This window comes from Phyllobates terribilis, unplaced genomic scaffold (assembly GCF_046119375.1).
Source record: "Phyllobates terribilis strain yellow unplaced genomic scaffold, ASM4611937v1 Scaffold_182__1_contigs__length_3807330, whole genome shotgun sequence".
Lineage (NCBI taxonomy): Eukaryota > Metazoa > Chordata > Amphibia > Anura > Dendrobatidae > Phyllobates > Phyllobates terribilis.
Genome location: NW_027362942.1, coordinates 1,925,442 through 1,951,609, shown reverse-complemented (window position 1 = coordinate 1,951,609; position 26,168 = coordinate 1,925,442). Strand labels below are relative to the sequence as shown.

General features: G+C 44.1%; 2 protein-coding genes across 10 annotated transcripts in view; one reads left to right on the top strand and one right to left on the bottom strand.

Annotated features, from left to right (window-relative positions):
- The window catches only part of LOC141212709 (uncharacterized), a 165,931-nt gene extending 150,773 nt beyond the window's left edge, over positions 1–15,158 (bottom strand). For 2 of the 3 annotated variants that reach the window (XM_073664994.1, XM_073664996.1), the window contains exon 1: positions 14,830–15,157. The gene's annotated coding sequence lies outside the window, so the exon portion shown is untranslated. Of the gene's footprint in view, positions 1–14,829 lie in introns of all 3 variants that reach the window. The other variant, XM_073664995.1, reaches the window with a different exon arrangement.
- LOC141212712 (uncharacterized) overlaps positions 15,157–26,168 on the top strand; it is a 159,338-nt gene continuing 148,326 nt past the window's right edge. For 5 of the 7 annotated variants that reach the window (XM_073665017.1, XM_073665013.1, XM_073665019.1 and 2 more), the window contains exon 1: positions 15,157–15,281. The gene's annotated coding sequence lies outside the window, so the exon portion shown is untranslated. The remainder of the gene's footprint in view (positions 15,282–26,168) is intronic. The other 2 variants (XM_073665021.1, XM_073665016.1) reach the window with 2 other exon arrangements.

Here is a 26,168-nt window from a genome sequence, read left to right as displayed (position 1 = left end):
CTGGCATTGGAGGAGTGGCGTTACCTGCTCGAAGGGGCTCTTCACCCGGTAATAATTTACACTGACCACAAGAACTTGGCTTACCTCCAGCATGCCCAGAGACTTAACCTGCGCCAAGCTCGGTGGTCCTTGTTTTTTGCTCGCTTTGATTTTATTCTTCATTTTCGCCCGGCTGACAAAAACATCAAGGCGGACGCCTTGTCCCGATCCTTTCTGGTGTCTGATCTCGAGGAGGAACCGAAACACATCATCGATCCCGCCAGAGTAATGCAGGTGGCTCCCGTGAGTCTAAATCGTCTCCCTCCCGGTAAGACGTTCGTATCAGTACCTGATCGGGAGAAGATCCTACACTGGGGTCACTCGTCTAAACTAGCTGGCCACGCCGGTCAGAAAAAGACCCTCCAGCTTATTACCCGGCACTACTGGTGGCCTACCCTGCACAAGGACGTAATAGACTTTGTTTCTGCCTGTGTGTCCTGCGCCCGCAACAAGGTTCCGAGACATCTGCCAGCCGGTCGCCTCCTTCCGCTCCCAGTACCTGCTGCCCCCTGGCAGCATATAGCAATGGACTTTATAACTGATCTTCCCGTCTCTGCCGGTTGTACGGTCATTTGGGTGGTCGCTGACCGCTTTTCCAAGATGGCTCATTTCGTTCCCCTGCCAGGTCTCCCGTCTGCACCCGAGCTGGCTAAAGACTTTATCCACCACATCTTCCGTCTTCATGGCCTGCCCCTCCACATCGTGTCGGATCGTGGGGTACAGTTCACCTCACGCTTCTGGAGAGCCACTTGTAAACTGCTAGACGTCACCCTGGACTTCTCCTCCGCTTACCACCCACAGTCTAATGGTCAAGTGGAGCGGATCAATCAGAACCTGACCAGTTACCTCCGGCACTTCGTTAATGCCCACCATTCAGACTGGGTGGATCTCCTGCCATGGGCCGAATTTTCTTACAACAATCACGAGAGCGAATCTTCCTCCAAATCCCCGTTTTTTGTTGTCTTCGGTCAGCATCCTCGGATCCCATTTCCAGTCTCCACCTCGGTGGACAATCCGGCTGCGGAATCTCTTGTTAACAAATTTTCCTCCATATGGGAGAGTACCCGATCCGCACTCCTTCTGTCATCCGAGCGTATGAAAAGACATGCTGACAAAAAACGTCTGGATCCTCCTCAATTCCGTCCAGGGGATAAGGTCTGGCTCTCGTCCAAGTATATCCGGCTCAAGATTCCTTCCTATAAGTTAGGGCCTCGGCTCATCGGTCCTCTGGAGGTCATCAGTCAGATCAACCCGGTGGCCTATAAATTGAAACTCCCGGCCAACTTGCGGATCCCTAACTCTTTCCATGTATCTCTCCTCAAACCCGTGGTACTTAACTCTTTTTCCAAGTCTACAGGTACGCCTCCTGCTCCGGTTTCCGCTGAAAACGAATTTGAGGTAGAGAACATTCTGGCCACCAAAAGGGTAAGAGGGAAGACCTTTTTTCTAGTAGATTGGAAGGGGGTTGGTCCTGAAGAGAGAACGTGGGAGCCCCGGGAGAACATCCATGCCCCTCTCATCCTAGCTAAATTTCTCTCTGGCCTAAAAAAGGGGGGGCTAAAGGGGGGGGTACTGTAGCGCCGGCGTCCCTGCCCTCTGCTAGGCAGGGACGCTGTTCCCCTCACCCCTCTGCTCCGAGCCCGACGTCCTCCTCCCGCTCTGCTGGCAGCGCGCGCTCCTTCCCGGCCACTGTGCTTAGGGCGCGCGCGCGCGCTCCCTCCCTCCCTCTTAAAGGGGCCGCGCGCGCCGTCCTAAGGAGTCCCCGGCCAATGGCCGGAGGACTTCACCATATATAAGGCACCTCCTGCAAAATGGAGGTGCCCGAGCAATGTTGTTGCACTGTTCACTACTCTGCTTCAGCCCTCAGGTCCCGTTGCCAGTTACCTGCCAGATTCCTGCCAGTTTGCTGTCTGATTCCTGCCTGATATTCTGCTTACCTGCCTGCTAGCCTGAGGTCCGACGGTCTGCCTACCGACTCCTGTCAGTCTGTCTAAGGACCAGCTTGCCCGCTCACCTGGGAGCGCTCCTCTGCTACCTGCCTGCTAGCCTGAGGTCCGACGGTCTGCCCTCCAAGATATACCTGACAGGAGCCCATACATTCTGCTGCCTCTAATAATATATACCTGACAGGAGCCCATAGATTCTGCTGCCTCCAATAATATATACCTGACAGGAGCCCATACATTCTGCTGCCTCCAATAATATATACCTGACAGGAGCCCATACATTCTGCTGCCTCCAATAATATATACCTGACAGGAGCCCATACATTCTGCTGCCTCCAATAATATATACCTGACAGGAGCCCATACATTCTGCTGCCTCCAATAATATATACCTGACAGGAGCCCATACATTCTGCTGCCTCCAATAATATATACCTGACAGGAGTCCATACATTCTGCTGCCTCCAATAATATATACCTGACAGGAGGCCATACATTCTCCTGCCTCCAATAATATATACCTGACAGGAGTCCATACATTCTGCTGCCTCCAATAATATATACCTGACAGGAGCCCATACATTCTGCTGCCTCCAATAATATATACCTGACAGGAGTCCATACATTCTGCTGCCTCCAATAATATATACCTGACAGGAGCCCATAGATTCTGCTGCCTCCAATAATATATACCTGACAGGAGCCCATAGATTCTGCTGCCTCCAATAATATATACCTGACAGGAGCCCATACATTCTGCTGCCTCCAATAATATATATCTGACAGGAGCTCATACATTCTGCTGCCTCCAATAATATATACCTGACAGGAGCCCATACATTCTGCTGCCTCCAATAATATATACCTGACAGGAGCCCATACATTCTGCTGCCTCCAATAATATATACCTGACAGGAGCCCATACATTCTGCTGCCTCCAATAATACATACCTGACAGGAGCCCATACATTCTCCTGCCTCCAATAATATATACCCGACTGGAGCCCATACATTCTGCTGCCTCCAATAATATATACCCGACAGGAGCCCATACATTCTGCTGCCTCCAATAATATATACCCGACAGGAGCCCATACATTCTGCTGCCTCCAATAATATATACCCGACAGGAGTCCATACATTCTGCTGCCTCCAATAATATATACCTGACAGGAGGCCATACATTCTGCTGCCTACAATAATATATACCTGACAGGAGGCCATACATTCTGCTGCCTCCAATAATATATACCTGACAGGAGCCCATACATTCTGCTGCCTCCAATAATATATACCTGACAGGAGCCCATACATTCTGCTGCCTCCAATAATATATACCTGACAGGAGCCCATACATTCTGCTGCCTCCAATAAGATATACCTGACAGGAGCCCATACATTCTGCTGCCTCCAATAATATATACCTGACAGGAGCCCATACATTCTGGTGACTCCAATAATATATACCTGACAGGAGCCCATACATTCTGCTGCCTCCAATAATATATACCTGACAGGAGCCCATACATTCTGCTGCCTCCAATAATATATACCTGACTGGAGCCCATACATTCTTCTGCCTCCAATTATATATACCTGACAGGAGCCCATACGTTCTGCTGACTCCAATAATATATACCTGGTAGGAGCCCATATATTCTCCTGCCTCCAATAATATATACCTGAAAGGAGCCCATACATTCTGCTGCCTCCAATAATATATACCTGACAGGAGCCCATACATTCTGCTGCCTCCAATAATATATACCTGACAGGAGCCCATACATTCTCCTGCCTCCAATAATATATACCTGACAGGAGCCCATACATTCTGCTGCCTCCAATAATATATACCTGACAGGAGCCCATACATTCTCCTGCCTCCAATAATATATACCGGACAGGAGCCCATACATTCTCCTGCCTCCAATAATATATACCTGACAGGAGCCCATACATTCTGCTGCCTCCAATAATATATACCTGACAGGAGCCCATACATTCTGCTGCCTCCAATAAGATATACCTGACAGGAGCCCATACATTCTGCTGCCTCCAATAATATATACCTGACAGGAGCCCATACATTCTGGTGACTCCAATAATATATACCTGACAGGAGTCCATACATTCTGCTGCCTCCAATAATATATACCTGACAGGAGCCCATACATTCTGCTGCCTCCAATAATATATACCTGACTGGAGCCCATACATTCTTCTGCCTCCAATAATATATACCTGACAGGAGCCCATACATTCTGCTGACTCCAATAATATATACCTGGTAGGAGCCCATATATTCTCCTGCGTCCAATAATATATACCTGAAAGGAGCCCATACATTCTCCTGCCTCCAATAATATATACCTGACAGGAGCCCATACATTCTGCTGCCTCCAATAATATATACCTGACAGGAGCCCATACATTCTGGTGACTCCAATAATATATACCTGACAGGAGCCCATACATTCTCCTGCCTCCAATAATATATACCTGACAGGAGCCCATACATTCTGCTGCCTCCAATAATATATACCTGACAGGAGCCCATACATTCTGGTGACTCCAATAATATATACCTGACAGGAGCCCATACATTCTGCTGCCTCCAATAATATATACCTGACAGGAGCCCATACATTCTGCTGCCTCCAATAATATATACCTGACAGGAGCCCATACATTCTGCTGCCTCCAATAATATATACCTGACAGGAGCCCATACATTCTCCTGCCAAGAATAATATATACCTGACAGGAGCCCATACATTCTCCTGCCTCCAATAATATATACCTGACAGGAGTCCATACATTCTCCTGCCTCCAATAATATATACCTGACAGGAGCCCATACATTCTCCTGCCTCCAATAATATATACCTGACAGGAGTCCATACATTCTGCTGCCTCCAATAATATATACCTGAAAGGAGCCCATAGATTCTGCTGCCTCCAATAATATATACCTGACAGGAGCCCATACATTCTCCTGCCTCCAATAATATATACCTGACAGGAGCCCATACATTCTGCTGCCTCCAATAATATATACCTGACAGGAGTCCATACATTCTGCTGCCTCCAATAATATATACCTGAAAGGAGCCCATAGATTCTGCTGCCTCCAATAATATATACCTGACAGGAGCCCATACATTCTGCTGCCTCCAATAATATATACCTGACAGGAGTCCATACATTCTCCTGCGTCCAATAATATATACCTGAAAGGAGCCCATAGATTCTGCTGCCTCCAATAATATATACCTGACAGGAGCCCATACATTCTGCTGCCTCCAATAATATATACCTGACAGGAGCCCATACATTCTCCTGCCTCCAATAATATATACCTGACAGGAGCCCATACATTCTCCTGCCTCCAATAATATATACCTGACAGGAGCCCATACATTCTGGTGACTCCAATAATATATACCTGACAGGAGCCCATACATTCTCCTGCCTCCAATAATATATACCTGACAGGAGCCCATACATTCTCCTGCCTCCAATAATATATACCTGACAGGAGCCCATACATTCTGCTGCCTCCAATAATATATACCTGACAGGAGCCCATACATTCTGCTGCCTCCAATAATATATACCTGACAGGAGCCCATACATTCTGCTGCCTCCAATAATATATACCTGACAGGAGCCCATACATTCTGCTGCCTCCAATAATATATACCTGACAGGAGCCCATACATTCTCCTGCCTCCAATAATATATACCTGACAGGAGCCCATACATTCTGCTGCCTCCAATAATATATACCCGACAGGAGCCCATACATTCTGCTGACTCCAATAATATATACCTGGTAAGAGCCCATACATTCTCCTGCCTCCAATAATATATACCTGACAGGAGCCCATACATTCTGCTGCCTCCAATAATATATACCTGACAGGAGCCCATACATTCTGGTGACTCCAATAATATATACCTGACAGGAGCCCATACATTCTCCTGCCTCCAATAATATATACCTGACAGGAGCCCATACATTCTGGTGACTCCAATAATATATACCTGACAGGAGCCCATACATTCTGGTGACTCCAATAATATATACCTGACAGGAGCCCATACATTCTGCTGCCTCCAATAATATATACCTGACAGGAGCCCATACATTCTGCTGCCTCCAATAATATATACCTGACAGGAGCCCATACATTCTGCTGCCTCCAATAATATATACCTGACAGGAGCCCATACATTCTCCTGCCAAGAATAATATATACCTGACAGGAGCCCATACATTCTCCTGCCTCCAATAATATATACCTGACAGGAGTCCATACATTCTCCTGCCTCCAATAATATATACCTGACAGGAGCCCATACATTCTCCTGCCTCCAATAATATATACCTGACAGGAGTCCATACATTCTGCTGCCTCCAATAATATATACCTGAAAGGAGCCCATAGATTCTGCTGCCTCCAATAATATATACCTGACAGGAGCCCATACATTCTCCTGCCTCCAATAATATATACCTGACAGGAGCCCATACATTCTCCTGCCTCCAATAATATATACCTGACAGGAGTCCATACATTCTGCTGCCTCCAATAATATATACCTGAAAGGAGCCCATAGATTCTGCTGCCTCCAATAATATATACCTGACAGGAGCCCATACATTCTGCTGCCTCCAATAATATATACCTGACAGGAGTCCATACATTCTCCTGCGTCCAATAATATATACCTGAAAGGAGCCCATAGATTCTGCTGCCTCCAATAATATATACCTGACAGGAGCCCATACATTCTGCTGCCTCCAATAATATATACCTGACAGGAGCCCATACATTCTCCTGCCTCCAATAATATATACCTGACAGGAGCCCATACATTCTCCTGCCTCCAATAATATATACCTGACAGGAGCCCATACATTCTGCTGCCTCCAATAATATATACCTGACAGGAGCCCATACATTCTCCTGCCTCCAATAATATATACCTGACAGGAGCCCATACATTCTGCTGCCTCCAATAATATATACCTGACAGGAGCCCATACATTCTGGTGACTCCAATAATATATACCTGACAGGAGCCCATACATTCTGCTGCCTCCAATAATATATACCTGACAGGAGCCCATACATTCTCCTGCCTCCAATAATATATACCTGACAGGAGCCCATACATTCTCCTGCCTCCAATAATATATACCTGACAGGAGCCCATACATTCTGGTGACTCCAATAATATATACCTGACAGGAGCCCATACATTCTGCTGCCTCCAATAATATATACCTGACAGGAGCCCATACATTCTGCTGCCTCCAATAATATATACCTGACAGGAGCCCATACATTCTGCTGCCTCCAATAATATATACCTGACAGGAATCCATACATTCTGCTGCCTCCAATAATATATACCTGACAGGAGCCCATACATTCTGCTGCCTCCAATAATATATACCTGACAGGAGCCCATACATTCTGCTGCCTCCAATAATATATACCTGACAGGAGCCCATACATTCTGCTGCCTCCAATAATATATACCTGACAGGAGTCCATACATTCTGCTGCCTCCAATAATATATACCTGACAGGAGCCCATACATTCTGCTGCCTCCAATAATATATACCTGACAGGAGTCCATACATTCTGCTGCCTCCAATAATATATACCTGACAGGAGTCCATACATTCTGCTGCCTCCAATATTATATACCTGACGGGAGCCCATACACTCTGCTGCCTCCAATAATATATACCTGACAGGAGCCCATACATTCTGCTGCCTCCAATAATATATACCTGACAGGAGCCCATACATTCTGGTGACTCCAATAATATATACCTGACAGGAGCCCATACATTCTGCTGCCTCCAATAATATATACCTGACAGGAGCCCATACATTCTGCTGCCTCCAATAATATATACCTGACAGGAGCCCATACATTCTGCTGCCTCCAATAATATATACCTGACAGGAGCCCATACATTCTCCTGCCAAGAATAATATATACCTGACAGGAGCCCATACATTCTCCTGCCTCCAATAATATATACCTGACAGGAGTCCATACATTCTCCTGCCTCCAATAATATATACCTGACAGGAGCCCATACATTCTCCTGCCTCCAATAATATATACCTGACAGGAGTCCATACATTCTGCTGCCTCCAATAATATATACCTGAAAGGAGCCCATAGATTCTGCTGCCTCCAATAATATATACCTGACAGGAGCCCATACATTCTCCTGCCTCCAATAATATATACCTGACAGGAGCCCATACATTCTCCTGCCTCCAATAATATATACCTGACAGGAGTCCATACATTCTGCTGCCTCCAATAATATATACCTGAAAGGAGCCCATAGATTCTGCTGCCTCCAATAATATATACCTGACAGGAGCCCATACATTCTGCTGCCTCCAATAATATATACCTGACAGGAGTCCATACATTCTCCTGCGTCCAATAATATATACCTGAAAGGAGCCCATAGATTCTGCTGCCTCCAATAATATATACCTGACAGGAGCCCATACATTCTGCTGCCTCCAATAATATATACCTGACAGGAGCCCATACATTCTCCGGCCTCCAATAATATATACCTGACAGGAGCCCATACATTCTGGTGACTCCAATAATATATACCTGACAGGAGCCCATACATTCTGGTGACTCCAATAATATATACCTGACAGGAGCCCATACATTCTCCTGCCTCCAATAATATATACCTGACAGGAGCCCATACATTCTCCTGCCTCCAATAATATATACCTGACAGGAGCCCATACATTCTGCTGCCTCCAATAATATATACCTGACAGGAGCCCATACATTCTGCTGCCTCCAATAATATATACCTGACAGGAGCCCATACATTCTGCTGCCTCCAATAATATATACCTGACAGGAGCCCATACATTCTCCTGCCTCCAATAATATATACCTGACAGGAGCCCATACATTCTCCTGCCTCCAATAATATATACCTGACAGGAGCCCATACATTCTGCTGCCTCCAATAATATATACCCGACAGGAGCCCATACATTCTGGTGACTCCAATAATATATACCTGACAGGAGCCCATACATTCTGCTGCCTCCAATAATATATACCTGACAGGAGCCCATACATTCTGCTGCCTCCAATAATATATACCTGACAGGAGCCCATACATTCTGCTGCCTCCAATAATATATACCTGACAGGAATCCATACATTCTGCTGCCTCCAATAATATATACCTGACAGGAGCCCATACATTCTGCTGCCTCCAATAATATATACCTGACAGGAGCCCATACATTCTGCTGCCTCCAATAATATATACCTGACAGGAGCCCATACATTCTGCTGCCTCCAATAATATATACCTGACAGGAGTCCATACATTCTGCTGCCTCCAATAATATATACCTGACAGGAGTCCATACATTCTGCTGCCTCCAATAATATATACCTGACAGGAGCCCATACATTCTGCTGCCTCCAATAATATATACCTGACAGGAGTCCATACATTCTGCTGCCTCCAATATTATATACCTGACGGGAGCCCATACATTCTGCTGCCTCCAATAATATATACCTGACGGGAGCCCATACATTCTGGTGACTCCAATAATATATACCTGACAGGAGCCCATACATTCTGCTGCCTCCAATAATATATACCTGACAGGAGCCCATACATTCTGCTGCCTCCAATAATATATACCTGGTAGGAGCCCATACATCCTGCTGCCTCCAATAATATATACCTGACAGGAGCCCATACATTCTGCTGCCTCCAATAATATATACCTGACAGGAGACCATACATTCTCCTGCCTCCAGTAATATATACCTGACAGGAGCCCATAGATTCTGCTGCCTCCAATAATATATACCTGACAGGAGCCCATACATTCTGCTGCCTCCAATAATATATACCTGACAGGAGCCCATACATTCTGCTGCCTCCAATAATATATACCCGACAGGAGCCCATACATTCTGCTGCCTCCAATAATATATACCTGACAGGAGCCCATAGATTCTGCTGCCTCCAATAATATATACCTGACAGGAGCCCATACATTCTGCTGCCTCCAATAATATATACCTGACTGGAGCCCATACATTCTCCTGCCTCCAGTAATATATACCTGACAGGAGCCCATACATTCTGCTGCCTCCAATAATATATACCTGGCAGGAGCCCATACATTCTCCTGCCTCCAATAATATATACCTGACAGGAGCCAATACATTCTCCTGCCTCCAGTAATATATACCTGGCAGGAGCCCATACATTCTCCTGCCTCCAATAATATATACCTGACTGGAGCCCATACATTCTCCTGCCTCCAGTAATATATACCTGACAGGAGCCCATACATTCTGCTGCCTCCAATAATATATACCTGAAAGGAGCCCATACATTCTCCTGCCTCCAGTAATATATACCTGGCAGGAGCCCATACATTCTCCTGCCTCCAATAATATATACCTGACTGGAGCCCATACATTCTCCTGCCTCCAGTAATATATACCTGACAGGAGCCCATACATTCTGCTGCCTCCAATAATATATACCTGAAAGGAGCCCATACATTCTCCTGCCTCCAGTAATATATACCTGGCAGGAGCCCATACATTCTCCTGCCTCCAATAATATATACCTGACAGGAGTCCATACATTCTGCTGCCTCCAATAATATATACCTGACAGGAGCCCATACATTCTGCTGCCTCCAATAATATATACCTGACAGGAGCCCATAGATTCTGCTGCCTCCAGTAATATATACCTGGCAGGAGCCCATACATTCTCCTGCCTCCAATAATATATACCTGACAGGAGCCCATACATTCTGCTGCCTCCAATAATATATACCTGACAGGAGCCCATACATTCTGCTGCCTCCAATAATATATACCTGACAGGAGCCCATAGATTCTGCTGCCTCCAATAATATATACCTGACAGGAGCCCATACATTCTGCTGCCTCCAATAATATATACCTGACAGGAGTCCATACATTCTGCTGCCTCCAATAATATATACCTGACAGGAGGCCATACATTCTGCTGCCTCCAATAATATATACCTGACAGGAGGCCATACATTCTGCTGCCTCCAATAATATATACCTGACAGGAGCCCATACATTCTGCTGCCTCCAATAATATATACCTGACAGGAGCCCATACATTCTGCTGCCTCCAATAATATATACCTGACAGGAGCCCATACATTCTGCTGCCTCCAATAATATATACCTGACAGGAGCCCATACATTCTGCTGCCTCCAATAATATATACCTGACAGGAGCCCATACATTCTGCTGCCTCCAATAATATATACCTGACAGGAGCCCATACATTCTGCTGCCTCCAATAATATATACCTGACAGGAGCCCATACATTCTGCTGCCTCCAATAATATATACCTGACAGGAGCCCATACATTCTCCTGCCTCCAATAATATATACCTGACAGGAGCCCATACGTTCTGCTGCCTCCAATAATATATACCTGACAGGAGCCCATACATTCTGCTGCCTCCAATAATATATACCTGACAGGAGCCCATACATTCTGCTGCCTCCAATAATATATACCTGACAGGAGCCCATACATTCTCCTGCCTCCAATAATATATACCTGACAGGAGCCCATACATTCTCCTGCCTCCAATAATATATACCTGACAGGAGCCCATACATTCTCCTGCCTCCAATAATATATACCTGACAGGAGCCCATACATTCTGCTGCCTCCAATAATATATACCTGACAGGAGCCCATACATTCTGGTGACTCCAATAATATATACCTGACAGGAGCCCATACATTCTGCTGCCTCCAATAATATATACCTGACAGGAGCCCATACATTCTGCTGCCTCCAATAATATATACCTGACAGGAGCCCATACATTCTGCTGCCTCCAATAATATATACCTGACAGGAGCCCATACATTCTCCTGCCAAGAATAATATATACCTGACAGGAGCCCATACATTCTCCTGCCTCCAATAATATATACCTGACAGGAGTCCATACATTCTCCTGCCTCCAATAATATATACCTGACAGGAGCCCATACATTCTCCTGCCTCCAATAATATATACCTGACAGGAGTCCATACATTCTGCTGCCTCCAATAATATATACCTGAAAGGAGCCCATAGATTCTGCTGCCTCCAATAATATATACCTGACAGGAGCCCATACATTCTCCTGCCTCCAATAATATATACCTGACAGGAGCCCATACATTCTCCTGCCTCCAATAATATATACCTGACAGGAGTCCATACATTCTGCTGCCTCCAATAATATATACCTGAAAGGAGCCCATAGATTCTGCTGCCTCCAATAATATATACCTGACAGGAGCCCATACATTCTGCTGCCTCCAATAATATATACCTGACAGGAGCCCATACATTCTCCTGCCTCCAATAATATATACCTGACAGGAGCCCATACATTCTCCTGCCTCCAATAATATATACCTGACAGGAGCCCATACATTCTGGTGACTCCAATAATATATACCTGACAGGAGCCCATACATTCTCCTGCCTCCAATAATATATACCTGACAGGAGCCCATACATTCTGCTGCCTCCAATAATATATACCTGACAGGAGCCCATACATTCTGCTGCCTCCAATAATATATACCTGACAGGAGCCCATACATTCTGGTGACTCCAATAATATATACCTGACAGGAGCCCATACATTCTGCTGCCTCCAATAATATATACCTGACAGGAGCCCATACATTCTCCTGCCTCCAATAATATATACCTGACAGGAGCCCATACATTCTCCTGCCTCCAATAATATATACCCGACAGGAGCCCATACATTCTGCTGCCTCCAATAATATATACCCGACAGGAGCCCATACATTCTGGTGACTCCAATAATATATACCTGACAGGAGCCCATACATTCTGCTGCCTCCAATAATATATACCTGACTGGAGCCCATACATTCTCCTGCCTCCAATAATATATACCTGACAGGAGCCCATACATTCTCCTGCCTCCAGTAATATATACCTGGCAGGAGCCCATACATTCTCCTGCCTCCAATAATATATACCTGACTGGAGCCCATACATTCTGCTGCCTCCAATAATATATACCTGACAGGAGCCCATACATTCTGCTGCCTCCAATAATATATACCTGACAGGAGCCCATACATTCTGCTGCCTCCAATAATATATACCTGACAGGAGCCCATACATTCTCCTGCCTCCAGTAATATATACCTGGCAGGAGCCCATACATTCTCCTGCCTCCAGTAATATATACCTGGCAGGAGCCCATACATTCTCCTGCCTCCAATAATATATACCTGACTGGAGCCTATACATTCTCCTGCCTCCAGTAATATATACCTGACAGGAGCCCATACATTCTGCTGCCTCCAATAATATATACCTGAAAGGAGCCCATACATTCTGCTGCCTCCAATAATATATACCTGAAAGGAGCCCATACATTCTGCTGCCTCCAGTAATATATACCTGACTGGAGCCCATACATTCTCCTGCCTCCAGTAATATATACCTGGCAGGAGCCCATACATTCTCCTGCCTCCAATAATATATACCTGACTCGAGCCCATACATTCTCCTGCCTCCAATAATATATACCTGACTGGAGCCCATACATTCTCCTGCCTCCAGTAATATATACCTGACAGGAGCCCATACATTCTCCTGCCTCCAATAATATATACCTGATAGGAGCCCATACATTCTCCTGCCTCCAGTAATATATACCTGACAGGAGCCCTTACATTCTGCTGCCTACAATAATATATACCTGACAGGAGCCCATACATTCTGCTGCCTCCAATAATATATACCTGACAGAAGCCCATAGATTCTGCTGCCTCCAATAATATACACCTGACAGGAGCCCTTACATTCTGCTGCCTCCAATAATATATACCTGACAGAAGCCCATACATTCTGCTGCCTCCAATAATATATACCTGACAGGAGCCCATACATTCTGCTGCCTCCAATAATATATACCTGACAGGAGCCCATACATTCTCCTGCCTCCAATAATATATACCTGACAGGAGCCCATACATTCTCCTGCCTCCAATAATATATACCTGACAGGAGTACATACATTCTGCTGCCTCCAATAATATATACCTGACAGGAGCCCATACATTCTCCTGCCTCCAATAATATATACCTGACAGGAGCCCTTACATTCTGCTGCCTCCAATAATATATACCTGACAGAAGCCCATACATTCTGCTGCCTCCAATAATATATACCTGACAGGAGTCCATACATTCTCCTGCCTCCAGTAATATATACCTGGCAGAAGCCCATACATTCTGCTGCCTCCAATAATATATACCTGACAGGAGCCCATACATTCTCCTGCCTCCAATAATATATACCTGACAGGAGCCCATACATTCTCCTACCTCCAATAATATATACCTGACAGGAGCCCATACATTCTGCTGCCTACAATAATATATACCTGACAGGAGCCCATACATTCTGCTGCCTCCAATAATATATACCTGACAGGAGTCCATACATTCTGCTGCCTCCAATAATATATACCTGGCAGGAGCCCATACATTCTGCTGCCTCCAATAATATATACCTGGCAGGAGCCCATACATTCTAGCTGGCTCATTAGTGAAGAAGACGCTACAATGTATGGGCTCCTTCTAGGTATATAACATTGGAGCCAGCTAGAATGTATGGGCTGCAGTCAGGACCTGGAAGGAGACCATACATTCAAGGCTCAACCTCACCTGTATATGTTACTCTCTCCAGACTATAGGACCTTGAATGACGTCACGGTCATGTGATCAGTCACTTATGAAAGTAGATGCAACAATCTGCAGTATGAAGGACCTTTGATGACATCAAAGTCATGTGATCTGTGATTGGCGACATCCAGCTCACTGGCTCAGGGCTCCTGTAAAACACATGCAGTCTGCTCCTCTCATTCTCAGTGCCCTCATCACCTACAGTATCACCAGTGCAGATATCTTCCCTGACTTGTGGCTGCTTCCTATCAGGCCAAACACTGCAGTTCTTGTTAACCTTGCAATGGCTCCTCCCACGTGGGTCTGGTCACATGGTCAATACGTCATCATAGGTCCTTTATACCGCTAGGATTTAGCATCCACTATCCAATGTGCGTGACTGGTCACGTGACTATGGAATCATGAGCTCTGCCGCGTCTGGGATGCCGTAGCTGGTGAGTGTCTGCTGTGTGTGATTAGTGCTCACTGGTCGCATGTCCTGAGGCAGTGTATGTGTGCAGTCTCGTTAACCCATTAGTCACCAGGCCTTTCTGGCCATCCAGATTTTGTCTCCTTTTAGCAGCCATCATTTCTTTATTTTCCCATGTTTGTGACTGGCCGAGGCTTTGTTCCATGCTGGATAAATTGTCTTATTTTGTGTTCCTGTTTTGCCACCTTATTATTTCTTTTATGTAGCGCACACATAGAAGAAAGCACTTTTTTATTTCTTTTTTTGTGAATATATTTTTACTGTTCAAGTCTGAGCCTGTTGTATGTGTTCTGCAGGTTATTACAGTCGTGGTAGCCCTTCCAGGAAGAGCTCATTGGGATTGAGATAATTATCTCTGCCATTTTTGGTTCTAATTAGATAAATAGAATCAATACGATGCATCGGAGAAAAGAAAATAACACACAGCCAGTGTCTGAGTGTACAATTCTTGTCTGAGTCTCATATATTTGTCACATATACAGTACAGACCAAAAGTTTGGACACACCTTCTCAAGATTTTTCTGTATTTTCATGACTATGAAAATTGTACATTCACACTGAAGGCATCAAAACTATGAATTAACACATGTGGAATTATATACTTAACAAAAAAGTGTGAAACAACTGAAAATATGTCTTATATTCTAGGTTCTTCAAAGTAGCCACCTTTTGCTTTGATGACTGCTTTGCACACTCTTGGCATTCTCTTGATGAGCTTCAAGAGGTAGTCACCGGAAATGGTCTTCCAACAATCTTGAAGGAGTTCCCAGAGATGCTTAGCACTTGTTGGCCCTTTTGCCTTCACTCTGCAGTCCAGCTCACCCCAAACCATCTCGATTGGGTTCAGGTCTGGTGACTGTGGAGGCCAGGTCATCTGGCGTAGCACCCCATCACTCTCCTTCTTGGTCAAATAGCCCTTACACAGCCTGGAGGTGTGTTTGGGGTCATTGTCCTGTTGAAAAATAAATAATGGTCCAACTAAACGCAAACCGTTTAGTTTTTATCTATATAATTCCACATGTGTTAATTCATAGTTTTGATGCCTTCAGTGTGAATGTACAATTTTCATAGTCATGAAAATACAGAAAAATCTTTAAATGAGAAGGTGTGTCCAAACTTTTGGTCTGTACTGTATTTATTACAAAAACAGAGATATGAAAGGTAAATGTCTTTACAGGCTTTACATTACCTCATGCTGCAGATATTTTAATTGGAAATAACAGAGTCGTTTTTAAGCCCAGTCTGTGTTATTAGATATACTTTACAAAAACAGACGAACATGTAACAGAAAGGCAGCTGTATATTACTTACAAATGCTGTGTTATCGCTTTTATGAATAACACATATATTTGATAATTTAGTATTAGCTTTATAAGTGTAGATTTGTCTAAAATAATAATCAAAACCAAAGTATAAATATTTACCACAACAATTCCTCCCTATTTATTATTTACAGACAATTTATCCATGAGCTACTTCACCATGCTATGGGAGCCTGGAGGGGACAAATCCCATTCACTGACAGATGGCATGTAATGAAAGGGTAGATGCATATAGTCTTTCACAGGTCTGGGCAGAATCTGTAAACCACAACTCGTTATTGTCCAAATTTCCATGGTTATTTTCCTGAAAACATTGGACATCAAAAATCATAGAAGTGCTCTCACACCCTTCCTAGTCCTCAGAGTGGGGGCATCACATGCTTTACTGGAAACTTCTTAGACTTGTGTGTTATAAATTTACATTGTACTAGGTCTGGCTCATACCAATGTTTTAAGCTACCCTTGAGATTTATCTGTAACCTTGAACTCTCCACCCACCCCACAATCTGAATAGGTTTTTCATGACTGCTGGTGAGGTTTCCTCCATCGTAACAGGCAGTATTAAAAGTCTCTTTATGGAAGGAGCTATAGTTGAAAGCCTCATATGGGGATAGGGGCATTGCGAGATTTGGCTTTGTATCAGAGGATATTGGGCTATGGGGGCATATCCAGCTGCTTTAGTTTCTAACAATGTTCCTATGTCTCACAGCAGGACTTGGTGATACTTATTAGCTTATTTTCCTGGTCCTCTCCTCTTTTAGTATATCATTGAGAGTTAGGGCAAGGGATGCAATTGCCATCAGCATGGTCCAAAGGGGCAGGGTCACCATCTTTGCTGCTGCCGGGGATCAGGACCTTTTTCAGTGACTGGCGTGGATCCAAGTATCTTTGCCTTGGAGCTTGACAGAAGTGGCCGTGGTCAGTGGTACTTAAAATGGCTCATTGTATCTGGACTCCGTGGTCTCCTCATATGTCTCTTGACCAAGACCCAGTCTCCTGGTACCTGTGTGTGTGTGTGTGTGTCGCTTATGCAGTTGGCGTCTGGGATGGAGGAAAGAACACGGTTATGAGTAACAGTCAAATGTTTGTACAACTCCAAGACATATTCAGTGAGCTATCTGTAAGAGGCTGCAGCTGCTGCTGGAAACACAACTCTGTCTCAGGGACACTACCAAACAGTATTTCATCGGGGACAGCTCATTACACCTTGGGGCGGTCCTCACTGAATACAATGCAATGGGCAAGCAGTCTACCCAGGACAAGTGTGTTTCTTACATTCACTTCTAGATTTTTATCTTCAGAGTACCATTAAGGCGTTCCACCTTCCCACTACTTTGTGATAAGGAACATGGAAAACCTGTTCTATCTCCAGAGTGGCCATGATCTGTTTATCTGTCCTCCAGTGAAGTGTGTGTCTCTGTCACTCTCCATGGTTTCGGTTACCCCATATCTACAAACCACCTCACTTATCAAAATTTTGTTTTGAACTTTGGTGACGGCTCAAGCTTCAGGCAACCAAGGGAAGAGATCGATGCATACCAGGATGTATTCATAAGTACCCACCTTAGGTAGCTGTATGTAGTCCTCCTGCAGTCTCTGAAACGGGTAATCTGGTTTTGACGTGCATTTTGTGGGACTCAGGTCTACCGGGGTTATGTTTCTCACAAACTAGGCATACTTTGTAGCCACATTCAGGAACCCTGAAGCGCATCAGTTTTGTAGCACCAGTGCACACATAACACCCTTTGTGTAGTGCATCGGGGGAATGTCCTAGGGCAGCCATCATGGGGAACAGGCAGTGTGGGAGGCAAAATCTGGTGTTTACCTGCCATACCCCTGACTCTGACCGTACAGCACCTGCTTTGGCCCATGCGTTCTGTTTGTGTGGGGGAGCCTGGGTCCGGAAGACCTGCAGTAGTTCACGATCAACGGCCAATGGGGCCGGTGCGGTGACAGTCTCCTCTGTGAAAAGGTAGCTTCCCACACTCTCGGTCACTGAGTTCCCTAGTGGGGCCGTGTCTTCTATGCCCAGTATTCCAGTCAGAGGTACTTGTGCTGCTTCCTTAGCCACCTGGTCGGCCAAGGAATTCCCTACTGCAAGGGAAGTTTGTTCCCGTGTGTGCGCCGATAGCTGCCCTTTGGGGAAGGGTGAGTGCTGTGAGTAGCTGCTTTACAGCTTCATAGGTTTGCCCGCAGAGGTCAGAAAATTATGGCTCCGCCAAATGGCACCAAAGTCATGTGCGACCTTTTCTTTTTATAACATATCTCGAGTCCGAAAATACATGAATCTCTTTACCTTTTCCCAGACTGCCGGCTGCAGCGAGCGCCTTCAGCTCAGCCTCTGGCGTAGAGCAGCTGGAGGAGAGTGGTTCATGTAGTAATGTCTTACTATTGTGGATTACTGCATACCCGGTGATGAACCATCCTTGATCTCTGTCCCGAGCTCTGGAACCATCTACAAAATACTCAGAGGGGTTAGTGAGGGGACATCAGTGATATCTAACAAGCTCTATGTGTCTGCCTCCATCAATGCCTGACAGTCATGTTCATGTGTCAGTGTCACACTGAGCTTCCTCATCTGCTAGTCTGAAAAAACGGGCAGGTTTTGGCTGACAGTCCCTCCCTGTATCTCATTCTAATATTTCCCTCCCTTTTCTAAATCCACTGGTAATAACATAGCTAGGTTTAGAACATCACAGCGTTTTATAGTTATATGGAGATGTAATAAACGGGGAGATTATAGGGATAATAAGACCTCCTGTCTGTAGCTCTCGGCGTTATCATGTATCATCGCATTCTCCACAGTACTTATAGGGCACTACTTTATACAGGTGGATGGACACCGGGTTTAAGTTTTACTGTCATAGGGGAATGGGTAGTTTTCCCAAATCAAGTTGGTAACATGCCCACAGCTGGCTGGTTATGTTCTCCAACCAAGTATGTAGGGAATAGGGTTCAGAGCGTGTGCTGTCCAGGGCTGTAGGAAGTGTCAGGGACAAGAGACTACACAAGATGCCTTCATATAAGGGGGCTAGTTATCTTGGGGCCATTTGCAGGCTATGCAGGCTCCAATTTGCTGCAACACGTCTGTCCCTAACAAAATCAGAATATACATCAGGGGAAACTAAAACCTGGATCACAATTGAAATTGAATAATGCAATTTCAGTCAAAGGGGCTGAGACATTTGTAATTTAGTAGCTCACCCCTCTACCCCTTCACAAGTGACATATTCGGGGGACAGTATACCTTCTGATCTGTATTCTTTCATTAATACTGTATTGGCTGCTCCAGTATCTATCATGAATGTAACAGTTTGTCCCTCCCAGTGAAAGATCTCCCCCTCCCTCTTCCCTTTCTTTCTGTACTGGTCCTACCTAATTAGTAATTAACTCTTTCTTTGACATGCTTTCTATTTCAGCACTCTGGGCTTTTTCCTTTAAAAAAAAAAAAAAAAAAAAAAAAAAAAGACTGTGCCACTCTGGGCAATTCGTGCTTACTGCAGTCGGACAATAGATCTAAAACTGTTAATGAAACACTGCAGCAATAATAAGGGGTCACTGTAAAATGACTGAGACTAGATCATCCCATGTAGCCCGAATATGCCTCCTCAACACCATGGAGAAGCATTATAAATGTTAGGGGGGCTGGGAGCTGGGTAATGAGCGATGAGCTCACTAGGAGACCAGGGCCAATGTATTATGCTATTGGCTATAGCTATGGTGGATCATGTACCAGCAGCTTATTCTCTATCCTAGGAGGTAGAAAGTGTACATGACTCGTGGTCCTCATGGGGGCAGAGGAGCCTTGGACATCCATGGACATGGGGACCCACAGGACACAGTAATTTAATCCCACGGGGATTCTGTACACAATATCTGCAATTCCTGTATAAGGCAGGGTGCCACAAAGGCTGCAAGGTGCCAATTGCAAATACACTTTTCCCATTCCTTCTTAGTCTTTTCACTATATCAAATACATGGACAAAGGGGATACCTCTCAGACCTCTTATTTCCTTTCAGTTGCCAGTCCTCATGACTGCAACTTTAAAGCCCGCAGTTAACCAAAGAACTGAATGTGCCCGTAGAGTCTTAACCGTAGAAGACTCTACTTCTCCCAGCTTCCAATTAGTTCTCAATAGAAGGAATAGGAAATTTTAGGAAATATCAACATCAGGTAACCAGCCTTATATACCCATGCAACTTTGATACATAACCAAACAAATACCAATCCAACAACTATATTACCAATAGTTATTGTAATTACTTCCACTAGTCAACATAACATGTCATGGGAGAATAAGTTATTTTTCTACAAAACCTTTGTCCACCTTCTCTGATTCAGACAGATTACATCTAGGACAAAAGGGGAGGGGTTACTTAGATTAAATCATAATGGCAGGTTTTTAACAGAGTTATTACATTTGTTCAGCATAAACACAGAAACTCCAAAAATTCCACATGAAACTCCTGTAGGACTCAAGCCTGGCGTACTACACCCAGGGCACCACTTCTGTGCATTTTTCCCTGAATAACAAGTGACAATTCATTCATGCATCTACTCCACAGTGATCTTTTTTTTTAACTTCATGTAGAGTCCCGTATCTCAATCACTCCACCTGTTTCAACTCACACCTAATGGGACCTCTTATTTCAATCAAGCACTTATTTGTCCCTTTATACTCAGTTACTCATCCAATTTCATTCAACAATTGTTAATTATATAGATCTCCAAAATCACATTGAACCACATACTACACAAATTATCTTATAACTCTATAAGTTCAATCATACACACAAAATCCAAACAATGGCAGAGGTTTGATAAGAATGGTCTTGTAGGACCACTAATGTACCCGTCTTTGACCACCGGAAAGCACTGAAACTTTGTAACACAAAGGGCTACTCACCGCGGAATTATTTCAGGGATTTATGGAAAGATCCGTGCAGTCGGGTCACAGAGAGGTCCAGTTAACCGTCTCGGTTTTCGGCACCATGTAATGTCGTGGTAGCCCTTCCAAGAAGAGCTCATTTGGATTGAGATAATTATCTCTAAATCTGTCTGCCATTTTTGGTTCTAATTCGATAAATAGAATCAATACGATGCATCGGAGAAAAGAAAATAACACACAGCCAGTGTCTGAGTGTTCTAAGGCGGCGGTGTTCACACCGTGCAGTAACTGAGGCAGTGACCCAAGCAAGTCCAACATAAACAGCTTTATTCAGGAACTCACGGGTAAACAGGACAGTCCTCCGGTTCACAGCCGGGTTAACGCAAGTCTTTAAACAACGGTTGCCGTGGGCAACGGACGGGTCGCTCAGAGCCTGACAGGTGCAGAGTCTTCCCAGGCGTGGGTTCAGCCACACTCAATACTGCTGAGTTTTCCTGCTCTGCTCCTAGCAGGTTCCAATACAGAACAACACTAATCCTTAGTGCAGGAGTTTTAAAGGACTTGTGGCAAGAGCCACTGGAAAATCCGGGTTGGAGGGAGGAGGCCGCCCCACTGCCTCCTGTGACCTCCTCCAAGAAATGAAGGCCCTGCCGGGTTTTACTTAATCTGCCTTAGCCAGGTAGTCTGACCAGGTCATTGCTCACCTTCATTCCTGCATTGCAGCCGCAGCTGTGTCTGTGACTGCAATGCACTCCAATGGATTTAATAGGTCTCTGTACACATTCTGGGGGATATATAACGTCCCTCGTATACAATCCCGGTTACTGCCTCACAGTGTACAATTCTTGTCTGAGTCTCATATATTTGTCACATATATTTATTGCAGCAACAGAGATATGAAAGGGGAATGTCTTTACAGGCTTTACATCACCTCATGCTGCAGATATTTTAATTGGGGGAAAAAAAGCATTTTAATTGGAAATAACAGAGTCGTTCTTAACCTTTGTCCGGCTGAGTAGGTACAATTGTAACTATTCCGTTTTAAAATTGCAATAACTTTTTTTCGAAAAGCCGTAGAGGGCTGAAATTTCGTGACATCTCTGCAGTTTCGGTCCAGAATATATTGGCCAAATTTCAATAAAATATCTCCACCCCCTTCCGAGATAAGGGGTCGAGATATTTTTGCATCCATAACAAGCTGCATAGGTACAAATGTACCCTCATATATTTTGAATGAAGATAATGCAAGGAAAAAAGAATAATATTTTTTTTAATGATAATGCTATTTTATTATAAACAAGTAAAAAAACTGTTCATTTACAATATAAAAGAAAATGTAAGAAACTTTTTTTATTGATTTTCTTCGCAAGTAATGCATGTTGTCTTTGCTACCGAGTGTTCATCGCAAATGGGTTTCACACAAACCACACAAGACTTTCTAGTCTTGCGTTGTTTTCGCCTCAGGTCTCGGCAGACATAGCAACTACCAACAACAGGGGAGGGTCCACGACTACCATGAGGTATTTGAGGGCCAGCTGCTGCTTGCGATGCTACCAGAATGCATCGTCCAAGCACCATTTCTACTGCACCCCGAAGAAAATGGTTTGTCATCATCATTCGGTTTGTACTACGATCTTCAATTGCAGGCATACACAGCTGATTTGCGAGATCTTTCAGGAACTTTCTTCGTTGGTCCTTTGTCCTGAAGCTTGGATTGTGTTCTCTGTAGATGATGTAGGATGCTAACCCAGTGACGTCAATCATATTGTAGAAAAATGCCAGAGGCCAACGTAATGTTCGTCGTTTCACAGTGTACTCTCCCAACATTTTATCCATAACATCAACTCCGCCTTTTGTTTTGTTGTAGTATTTTATTATCTCTGGCTTGGCTGCTAGTGTCTCTTCAACTTCTCCCGTCATGTGCATAGATGATAGAAGCATGACTGATTTGTTCTTCTTTGGTACATATGAACAGACTGTTGCAAAATTTGTCGAGTTTACAGGCCTTTCTTTGGCAGGCTGCATGTTGCTAGGTAGGAACCTTTTGTTTTTTCTCACTGTACCAACTAGTGTCATGTTCCAGGAGTTCAATACCTTAGCTAGTTCCATGGTTGTAAAGAAGTTATCGGTGGTGATATTTCTTCCAGAGCCTTTATACGAGCTCACTAGGTCCAATACTGTTCGTTCACCAATGTTTACTTGTCGAGGACCATCAGTTGGTTTCCCAGTGTAGAGCTGACCTTGTAGTGGGTCGGCGTTTTACGAGTCACAAGCCCAGAAAATCTTTATTCCATATTTAGCTGGTTTTGAAGGTATATACTGGGTAAATTTAGTATGGCCTCTAAATGGAAATAATTGCTCGTTGACGGTGATACAATTATATGGCTTGTAGGCTCTCTCCAGATTTCTGTTCAGCATTGTCCAGATGTCCCGTATTGGTGCAGCTTTATCTGTTTGCACACGTTCTGCACGTGTATTTTCGTTGTCAAATCTGATAAATCTGAGTATCATCTTGAAGCGGTCACGAGACATGGCTGCACGTATAAGAGGCAGAGCAGCAACATTACACATTTCCTCCAGATTCTCTTTGTTGTGTCTGTGCACATCAGCAGTAATCCGTATGCCCAAAAATGCATGGAGTTCAGTTTCAGTAAATTGCTTGAATGTTTTTTGTGGTGGCCGTTCAGAAGAATCAGGAAAACGTTGTACCAGTTCGTTGTTGTAAGCATCACAAACTCTCTTGGCCTTTCGATTCGTTTCTCGTAATATGATGTCACACATCTCGGGAGTCATGATTGACTTGAATAGCTCTTTTGCTGTATACAGGTTGCTGATTGCTGCAGGGCCACCTCTTTGTCGTAGGACATTACGAGACTCTGTTTGTGCATTTGGCAGTGGATCACTACACAATTGAGTTTTATCCTTAGCAGTCCAAATGTTGCCTGCACTTTGAGGCACAGACTCATCCTCAACACTTTCGTCTGAGTTGTATTCTTTTTCCTGCTCTATGACCATTTCTTGTTCAATGTCTGAATCTTCTTCAGTAACATCCACTTGTGGTACATAGTTTTCATCATCAGATGCAACATATGGTTCTTCCTCATGCTCAGAATCAGATTCTTCTAGCATTCGCATTATTTCATCAGACGTAAATCTGTAAATATGAAAAATAAATAATTTTCCGAAATACTACATTATTGGCTTTTCACAGAATGATACTAACCTGCAAACATGTTTTCTTGGATTATGGCGGAAACTAGATCCAGCATCACTATCACTCATGATGACTTGGTAGATGAATTTTGGCTTCGTAATTTAGTTCAGTAACACGTGGCAAGTAGAATGAAACTCGATTCTAAAGTGCAGATAAAAAAGTAAATTATTTCTAGTGATTATTTATAAATGTCATTTATATATTATGTAAACCGTATACGGTTTCAGAATTTTCATTCCATCTTCGACTGTTTTTTCGACCAATAGGAAAATTGTAACAGAGCCACCATCTTTATTTTGTGCTGAATATAAGTAAAACATCATAAAACAATATGTAGATACTAATTATTATCCATTTTTCGTATAAAAATCATACCTATAGTGATAAGTTTCATACAAAATATATGTAAGCCAAGTCCAGGCTCAAAGACAATTTATGACTGTTCTGTCCCCACACAAGGCGAATGAAGGTATAACTGGCTGTTAGATGCTGTGAGACTTTCCTACCTTCGTATCCATGAAATTGAAAACTTCACACGCCTAGAAATGTGTGTGCTCACAGCAATGAGATGAACAGCAAAATGGCTACTGAGAGGAGGGAGGCAGGAAGAGAAGTAGAAGCCACTCCCAGTTTGAATCAACTTAATTGGCAGTAACAACACTGGCCAATAGCTATCAGCATAACATTTGTAGCTGAATGAACTTTAGTTTCTGAAACCAAGTAAAGGAGAAAGTCTTCCCACAGTGGAAGTATATATGAAGGTACAATTGTACCTCTGCAGCCTGTTAACGTTGTAAAATTATGCAGCCTGACTAAGGTTAAGGCTATGTGCCCACGATGCAGAAATGTTCCAGATTTTTCCTGAGCGTTTCTGCATCTCCCTGGCAGAAAAAAACGCGTTCTTCACATGCATTTCCGCATGCGGGTTGTCAAGCTCTTTCCAAGCAATTTTAGCATCACTTGGAAAGTGCTTGACAACTTGGTCACACTATATAAATCCATGCAACCGGCATGGATTTATATAGTGTGACCGTAAAAGAATGGTAAAAAATAAAAAAAAAAATCTATACTTACCTTCTGATGGCCCCCAGTGTCCTTGTCTCAGCTTGCCGGCAGCTCACGGTACACTGAAAGGACCTGCTGACGTCAGCGGTCGCGTGACCCGTCACATGACTAAATGACGTCATGGCAGGCCCTTAAGTCCACCGCGATCTGCCGGCAAGCCAGGACAAAGACACCGGGGGCCATCAGAAGGTAAGTATAATATTTATTTTTTATTTTATTATTTTTTTACAGGTTCTATGGTACCCGGCCCGGAGGAGAGTCTCCTCTTCTCCAGACCCGGGTACCATCCGCACATTGAACGCATGTAATCCACATCTACAGATGCAGTGATGCGTAATCCATGCGGTCCAATACAAGTCAGT